Source organism: Amblyomma maculatum, chromosome 2, assembly GCF_055883805.1.
Source record: "Amblyomma maculatum isolate TAMU_Amacu chromosome 2, ASM5588380v1, whole genome shotgun sequence".
In the NCBI taxonomy this organism is placed as follows: domain Eukaryota; kingdom Metazoa; phylum Arthropoda; class Arachnida; order Ixodida; family Ixodidae; genus Amblyomma; species Amblyomma maculatum.
The window spans coordinates 111,678,451-111,687,885 of record NC_139345.1 but is presented as its reverse complement, the minus strand read 5'-3'; the positions used below and the strand labels follow the sequence as shown (position 1 = coordinate 111,687,885).

Sequence of the window (9,435 nt, the reverse complement as noted above, 5' to 3'; positions counted from 1 at the left end):
TTTTGAAAGTACGCTTTGCTAAAATATTAGGAAATTAAGAATTCACAGACGATCACTGAGATTCGTGTGACATAAGCGGTAGAGTTTCACTTTCTACACCCTTGTGCATATTATTGTTATTGTTTATGTAAAGAATTGCCTATGTAAAGAAATGACAGAGGTATTAACGCTCGTTTCTGAATCATTTATTGTCTTCTGGCCAATTTCTTTTGAGAGACGTAGACCACATGGCATGTCCTATAGCTGCCTACATTTCCTTCAGGAGAAGGTTTTGAGTTAATGGTGTAGCCTTCTGCTCAGAGAAGTGGACAATGTTATATGCCAACTCCCAGTGATATGCTCGTAGTTTTCAGAGGCTGCGAGGCTTCAAACGAGGATGCAGAGTCCCGGTGTCTTCGACTGCCATCTCACTTTTCCTTATGAAAAGAGCTCTCCAAGTTGGTAGCGTTTACCACCTCGACCATGACATCTAGTCTAGTGACATCACATCCACGCCCAGCTATCACATGTCCGTCGACTTCCGTGAGTGAAAGAGAAATGAGTGTCGGCGCACCAGTGCCACTCTGAGCAGTCAGTGCCCATCCATGTCACCTGCCAAATACCAACCTCCAGAGGAATGCTCGTTATATACCCGGCGACAAAGTTTCAAACAGTGGACGCCGGTGTACCTGTGCATTTTAACGAGCTGGCCTCGTTGCGCAGAAAATTTGGTGTTGGCGTCGGCGTTTCTGGTGAGAAATGAAGGGCATGGCGGTGACAGGTGGCAGCTGGCATGGACGAACACTGGTTCTTCGATGGTTTACGCGACTTAACAGAGCGCACGTCGGAAAGTTGGGACGATCTGCAACTCTGGTTACTCACTTCTTTGAGGTGGGACGGTAAAATGAGAAGCAACCTTCCAGAAATCTTGTATGCCAAAGTACACCCTTTGTCTAAAGTTTAGAGAGATGGGGTCCGCTTCTGAGCCATATTATGTGGCTCGCAATGCATTCCCAGGTGTCCAAACTTGCTGAAGGCAAGAAGATTTTTTGTCCTGCCCTCTCCAATGGCTATGACTTCAACGATTGTTAAGGAAGTCATAATATACGGCTTAAAGGCAAACCCTCTGGGCTATAAACTTTTGACAAAAGCTGTACATGTACGCGAACGAGGAACCGCTATCGCGTCACGGCCTTAAATGCGGAACTAAAGCGTTCCCTTAGTTCTTTTTTCGACATGAAAATACTAGCCTTCTCGCACTGACAGTCTGCCGGAGGCTTGCCCTTATATATTTTTTTTTCTTCTATTTTGTGGAGAGAGGGGGGAGGATGGTAGGCTTCAAACGATGGGCTCCGATGCCGCTGCACAATTTTTTTTTTCGGCACGGGCAGTATACTTATGGTCTAGTGGTGAAGAAAAACGACCTCGGTCAGTAGTGAAATGAATAAAAGATTTCTGTGGAGAGGAGGCAGAAATACGAATGATATGAGGAACCCAGTGCTAACCTCGATGCCACTGTTAGTTGAATGCAATTGTGAACAAGAAGGAGGAGGAGGTGGAAAAACTTTAATTAAAACTAAGGCAGACACGCCGGTATTGAAATTTGTGATGAACATAACCTATGGGAAGCAAGAGCATAAGGGGCTCGGTCAAAACGACTGTAAAATTGAAAATAGTGGGAATGATCGCAGACAAGGCCTCTACATTATGAGTCCAAGTGCATCGCCAACAGCACCACCAGCCCAGGACCGCCAACAAGAGCTGAAACGTACACAGCGCAGTTATTCGGAGTAAAAGATGGTCGATTTCGGCAATCTATCTCTGCAAACGGAAACTAGTAATGAGTAAGGGGAATAATTCGGCGCATCCAGAAAAAGGAAAAGGCCGACAACGATGTATACCGTACTGGACGGCCTATGAAAGGAAAAAACATGAAGAACCGTAAGCGCTCGTTGCTGGGCTAAATGAACGTTTCTGAACAGCGTTGATACACCTGAATGGACAGATGTCGCTCTAGTTGACTAAGTGGTGCATGCGTGACCTGTAAAAATGTGGCAGTCAATCTGATTCGTGAATTGAGCGGCCGCTGCTGGAGTATTATGCGCTCATGGAGAAATATTGAAATACTAGAAGGTTGTCATTAATATCTGGAAATCAGCAGGGAGAAAATAATAGGTAAAAAAAAAACAGGCTCCTTTAAACAGAAAAAAAAAAGGAGGAGGGGGGCGGCACACTTAAGGTCTGCCTTTAAGAACGTGACACTAGGTCGTTAACGGTTCCTGTATACTACTTCGTTTGCGGATCATAGATCACGTAGTTGAACTTTGCTGCTCAAATAGTCACTAATCCTTTAATTCATGCATTTATTATATCTGGCATTCTAGCACACCGTCGTAACCTGCTACATTATGCGGAAGACCACTCGACATGGAATAAACGCCCGCTTTAACTAGTTGTATAAACGTGTCGCGTTGCCAGGGGTACCGTTTCCTAATCGAGATCAGCTGGTTCTCGAGGATTTGATTCCTCTCCCTCTCATATCAGAGGAAACCCCAGTGCTGGTAGCTCCTGCCAACGTGGTCATAGTGTGGCCTGGCGACGTCGCACAACCCGATGAACAATTAGTGCCCGACAAAGTCTGCTGCTTAACATCACCTGACAGAGATTATGCTCGTTGCTTCTCGTCCACTGCGCCGACGTCGACAGCGCCGACATTGAAATTTGTGAAAAAAAAAAAAATTATTTCCTTAATAGTATAAAGTTAAAAACGTTGTGTCAAAGTATTTTTAGTAATTTTAGCAACGTTGTTATGAGAACTGTACACCTTCAAGATGCATTTCGCCATCTAATATAACCGGTCCTTTATAAGTTTGCTTGACTGAATTTTAGGGAGAAACGTTTGAGACTCCATGGGTACCTCAAATTTGCTGAAACCGGCTGGGGACTGGATTGTAGCTGAATACCGTTTCCCAACACCACCAACAAAAAACTTAGATGTAGGCGGACCACATTTATACAAGTAAGTAAAGAGGCAATGCAGAACGTTCTGTACATTATGGATGTTTTTCTTTATGATTTTCCTATTATCATGTTCACACTTTCTTCAATTTTCATTGTTTTTTGAGCAAAATCGCGAATGGACTTTTTTTTTTTCATACTGTATATGCCTAAACAAGGCATTAAAAAAAAAAAAACAACCCTAAAAGCATGTGCAGTTTGTGCGTGCTTGAAAAACGGTCTAAAAAGTTACATTTTAGTATATATTTAACGGGATCCTGCCAATTTTAATTAAATAAAGAGTTAATTTGGACGTAACCAGAATGTTTTGTTTTCTCTATAGCCCTGATAAAAGCAAGTATATTACGCCACGATATCGAAATCTCTTCCACGTTTGCGGGGTAAAAGTTGCCTCAGGAAAACTAGAAACTTCTTTTAGACGCAAGGGCCGACAGGAACTGGGCATTGAAGTAATATATTTAATAATTTTAAACAGCAGTACGAACAAAAAGTTTTCATTCTCGAGGCTAGGCTATGTAGATTTAATTAACGCTATCAAATCTTGAGGTAATGTTTCACTCTTTGAGTGAAATATTCTGCAAAAAAAAAAAAAAAAAACGGTCTCTTTCACTAACGATTACACTTTCCACTTTACGTGAAATCTAGTCAGCGATCGTAGACTTACTGAATACCCTTTCAAGCTATCGACTATAGTCTCTTTCTGCCTGGATAATGCGCACAAAACTGCCAGGAAAAAAAAGGTAGCGAATAGTTTAGTGAAGTCCAAAATATACGGTTTTCTGCTCTTCTTGTTAATCCAGTTTGCGAAGTGGGTGCAAAGCTGCAATTATTTAGCTGTGGGAAACAAATATTCTTGCACTTGGTTTTGCCCTGTTTCAACGTGGCTTATATTATCGCGATGGCGTGTTATAGCTTCCGTTGCTGTTATCAGTGTGAGTTCCAGTTCGTTTGCACTTTGGCGACAGGCGTCGATGGAGACGACAAGTAAAGTGCTAGTTGATAGCGATCATTCGGAGACACGTGGCTCTTTTGCCATTCTTTGAGGTCCTGATACTACATATAGGTGCAGAAAACAGGCGACGGGGCTAGAGGCGGCGGACGTGAACGCTTAAGAAAGGAGAAAGGTTGAGGAGAAAGAAAGCATTGGCTCACGTGTTGTCAGCGTGCGTACAAGGTCACAGCGACGACGCAAAGCTTCTCGTGTGCCTAATTGCACGTTGACGAACGACGACGCGAGGGTCCCACGCGTTGAAACTTCTGGAGCCGCATAAATCTCCATCTAACAGGGCGGCACTTATGTATGTTTGAAATCTAATACGGGTAGTTCTACCCAACGCAGAAGCTTCGCTAAGGTGAGTGGCTGCCTTCTACATCCGGTCTCTTACATCCTGTTATCTGCTACTTTACCCTACTCTTCTAGCGTTAAAAACGGCTCTCAATACACGTACTAAGTTGATGTCGCTCTCCTTATATTGTAATATTGATAGAGACGTAATGGCGTCGATTTTTGCTTTTTTTTTGGCAAAAAAAGCGAAAATGCCTGCTACTAAGCCTGATGCAATGTCCATGCGCTCAGTGAAGTATCGTGACAACATAAGTGTGTAAATGCATTGACGGTGCCCTAGCATCTTGAGTGAGTGGTTATTTTGGTTAATTCGAATTTCGGCGAGGGAAATATTAGTTTACTAGAGTAGTGGCCGCTTCCTACTCGGCTTATTGCGAACCTCGTGTGAAAATCTGGGCAAAAATGTAACATGGTGTTTATTTTCCACACTGTACGCAATGTCCAAACGTTACTGACAAGGGCCATGTCTCTCCATTTCAAAATAAATGCAGTTTGAAAATAAATGCTAAAGGAACCACTGTGTGCAAATTTTGAAAGCGAAAAATTGATTACTTCACTACCTGTGTCTACGCTGGCGTTTAATCGGCAGCATGCGAAGCATTAATCGCAGGGAGGATTTGGATTGAAAAACATGACAAAGTTTCTTTTTTCCCTCACACAACTTAAACGTTTAGATCAATACCGAAAATTGGTGCATGATCACTGCTCGGGAGACAGTGGTGAGTTAGCCGAGCCATAGAGACTCTATTCTAAAATTGCGAGGGTATTTTGTGATGACAGCCAGCGGTGGTGATGCTTGTTTCAGTCGCTTTTCTGTCGTTGAAACCAGTGGCATAGCCAGAAATACATTTCGGGTGCATTTGTAACACTCTGGTCGAAAAACAAATAAACCGGCCAGAAAAGGGGGTGAAATAGGGAAGATGAAGCGGTAAAAAAATTTCGGTAGGGGGGGGGGGGGGGTTCTGATACAGAATCCCCCCCCCCCCCCTCTTCCTCGGCTACGTCTCAGGTTGAAACTGATAAAAGGTGCGCTTTCAACACAGGTATTCTCTTCGTCATTAGAAGGCAGTAATATATTGCTTATAGGCCAACTTGAGTCATATAGTAAGCGCTTGATATTCGATGAAAAATAAAAGGCTTTCGCGCTAAGCGAACCAACTGAACTTGCCATAATAAGTGCTGAGTATGACGCAAAATTTCGAGCTGCTGTCACATAGTAAGTGCTTGATATTCGATGAAAAATATAAGGCTTTCGCGCTAAGCGAACCAGTTGAATTTGCCATAATGAGTGCTGAGTATGACACAATATTTCCAGCTGCTGTCATATAGTAAGCGCTTGATATTCGATGAAAAATATAAGGCTTTCGCGCTAAGCGAACTAATTGAACTTGCCATAATGAGTGCTGAGTATGACGCAATATTTCCAGCTGCTGTCATATAGTAAGCGCTTGATATTCGATGAAAAATATAAGGCTTTCGCGCTAAGCGAACCAATTGAACTTGCCATAATGAGTGCTGAGTATGACGCAATATTTCCAGCTGCTGTCACGTAGTAAGCACTTGATATTCGATGAAAAATAAAATGTTTTTGCGCTAAGCGAACCAATTGAGCTTGCCATAATGAGTGCTGAGTATGACGCAATATTTCCAGCTGCTGTCATATAGTAAGCGCTTGATATTCGATGAAAAATATAAGGCTTTCGCGCTAAGCGAACCAATTGAACTTGCCATAATGAGTGCTGAGTATGACGCGATATTTTCAGCTCCTGTACTGAAGTGCATATATGAGCTAGTGGAGAAAGCCTTCATTCTGAAAAGCTGTAAATGATACGCTTGTATAGGGCGTGGCAAGCGTGTTCATCGTAGCGGCAACAAACCACCGCTGCGTGCTGTTAGCTCGCGCGCTAGAACGGCGAGCTGATTGTCGCGGGCCCTTTCAAGGTCGTTACAAACGGGTGAGAGAGCTGCGTCAGCGGAGAGAGGGGTGAATAGCAGGCAGGAAATGGCTCTCGGGAAGGGAACAGAGAAGCACATATCTTGCGTCTCAGCGACGATAATGGGCACGCATGGCGCAATGGCTGGAAGGCGCCGTATTCTTCGCATGAGCACAAGTGTCCTCCGGCCGGGGCACGAATCGGCTGGGAAAGGAATGATGAGCGTAAAAGGCGTTATACATCATACCAAACCATAGCGTTGACAATGCGAGTCAGATGCACATATAGATGGGAGCCTTAGGCCAGTGGTGATTATATAGGTTTATTAGCTTCTGCTAATGATTTGCTCCTCTTCACGGTTGCACACGAAAGTAGAAATACGTTGAAATTACAGCGTCGCGGTGGATGAAGATCATCCTGGTATGCACGATATGCTAGTTTTGAATCGCTGTGGCTTATCATCAGCATTTTACACGAAGCTCGTTCAGTCGAAAAAGCGTTGCCGGTGCCGTTTCCCCAGATATCAGAAAAACGATGCCGGGGAAAATACACAGGCGATTTCGTAGCACAATTGTGGTGCAACAGTTGTTTGTGCAGCGTTCAGCGCTCAAACAAACAAACAATTTATCATCCAGCTGCTAATAAAGTTTAGTTTGCGATAAGGACTCGAACAGGTGATATATGTAGCTCGTATAAGTGTAGGGAGATAGTTACAGTGGCTTCATTTCGCCAAGAGCCAACTTAAAGACAAAATATAAAAGCATCATAAGAAAGACACTTAGGGCGAAGTTTAAGCGCGCTTTTTATTTTTAAGGCGAACGCCATTATATGCTCATGAGTGTGAACAGAATTTAGGCGTCGTGGAGTGTTTACAACCACATTGTCGAAGAATAAATTGATTGATTAGTATAAAAGAATGGGTGTTTGAGGTAGATAATGAAAAAAATGTCTGTGAAACATCTCGTGATTTGGATTATATAAGTTCACTATCGCCCAAAAAGTAAACGAGACGTCAAAATAGCCATGGACGTCGATATAATCTGCCCTCGTGAAAACAGACACGAACGTAGAAATTGTGCAAAATACGTTAAAAATGTTCAAAAAATTTGAAAATACAGGGGAAAGAACAAAAAAAAAGAAACATTGAATAAGAAAAAGACAGCAAGAAAAGCAAAATGTGACAAAAAAAAAATAAATGAGTAAAAATGCGGCAAATGAGCGCAAACATTCGCAGGAAAGGGTTGCGTATTATTGCAGTAAAGGAAGATCTGAGTGCCTCCAACGAATATTTTGTAATGCGAGCGAAGAGAGAAGAATGCAGGAAAATTTCCAAAGTTTCTGCAAATATAAAACCTGTTATGGCGTCTCTCATAGCCTGAGTCGCTTTGGGACGTTAAACCCCACATACCAAAGAACCTGTTACTACCATTGCCACATTTAGCTACCACCTGCACCACTATTTCGCGACAATATAGAATGCATTCAACAGCAACGGTAGGTAACAAAAGGTGACATATAATTAACGTGATAGCGTTAAACGACCTGGTATCCACTAGATCCGGCATTAACTTTGTCGAGACTAGAGCCATTGACTCGTAAATATTGAATGCCAGAGCATGAGGAAAACAGGAACGGGTAAAAGAAAGCTTCCATTTGGAGTTCATCGTTGCTATATGCTGTTTTGTGCAATACGTCCCAGAAGCATCCGAAAGGCGCATATGCTGCACGGAAATAACTAAAGCGGAGATATGTGGTGGTAGCTATAAAATCACAGAGAACAAAGTGTACTACATAATCATCCTTAATTGCTTTTGCATTTTATCTAACATGAACTCAACTGTATCAGCGGCACTTCTTTGTTATAACGCCAAGAGCGCTTTAACGGGTATCCTTGTACAATTCAAGCGGTGGGGGTGAACCAAACACATAGTGTTTGAACCACCGGTGTCGAAAGAAGGGAGGCCCTTTTTAGCGCAGTAGAGTTGAAGGCCCCGTACAGTCGGAAATCCGACGCGAGCGCTGCCGGTGTAGTGTTGGCGTTAGTGGTAACGTGGCTATGCATTGATTGGTCAGCGTGTTGTGTGACGTCATGAGAACACATGGCACCAAGTTGTCACATGCTGGAAACCCGGGTATACCTGATTTGAGATCCCAAGGGTACCCTCAGATACCCGGCAAGACATGCGACCTCTAGGCAACGCAGGCATGGTCGAACGGCTTTCGTTAAAGCGGTGCTCTTTACGTAAACCTGATGTGGTTAACAAAGTGTAGTACACAACTCTATGGCAAGGAGTATGTATCAGGTAATAATTAGGCAGAAGTAATGAGATCAGTGCTTAAGTTAGGCGCAGTGTGTACGCAATCTAAGATCGGCAAGGAGAGCAGCACATTAAGAATATAGGCGGAGATTATGCGCTCCTGAATATACTTTTTCTGTTTTTGCACATGCATTGTCTTCAAGGCAGTGCACAAATGGAATCATACATCAATGTCCCCCATAAAGTTGTCCCGTATATTAGAAAAGGCTGCTTAGCTTCAAATCTGATATCTTGCAAGCAGACATTTTTGATTCTTTAACAATATTGCGGTGTTCATCAGCGACGGAGCACATTCTCATTTCACGCCTTTTCTCTATGACGCGGTGGCACAGTGGTTAGGGCTTATACTGCTGAACCGAAAGATGTGGGATCAAATCTCTGCTTCAGGTGGAATTAAAAAACAAAGTACCTCGGTGCTGTGCGATGTCACTGCAGGGCAGCTGAAGAAGTTTCAGATTTCAGCAAGTTTAAAAGGGACAAATGTATGAAACCAGCTGATAACTAATGCAAAGTCTCTTCATGCTAGCATTTTAATTGTCGATGCAATCGCAGAAGTATTTTACGTAGGCGTTTATACTTCATCGCAGTACAGCGCACCGAACTGTGGTCTCAACAGTGACGTCATGTATTGGGGCGCTACGTTTAGAGTGAAGAAAAGGTTGCTTGAAGAGAGAAAACTAAGGTCATCGAAAGCATATCACGACGAGTTGTTTGGCAGCATCGATAATGCACGACAGCATTTGGGCGCGAGGCCAAGAAAAATATAAAATTCGGCAACAATGACGTCATTGCGAGTTTTTCTGCACTGCTCCGGTGCATTAGAGAGAAGATTTATTATTGA

General features: G+C 43.1%; 1 protein-coding gene across 1 annotated transcript in view; it reads left to right on the top strand.

Moving 5' to 3' along the window:
- Nucleotides 1-4,212: 4,212 nt before the first annotated feature.
- LOC146199563 (cytochrome P450 1A1-like) overlaps nt 4,213-9,435 on the top strand; it is a 31,187-nt gene continuing 25,964 nt past the window's right edge. Inside the window, exon 1 of the mRNA XM_084595075.1 lies at nt 4,213-4,349. The gene's annotated coding sequence lies outside the window, so the exon portion shown is untranslated. The remainder of the gene's footprint in view (nt 4,350-9,435) is intronic.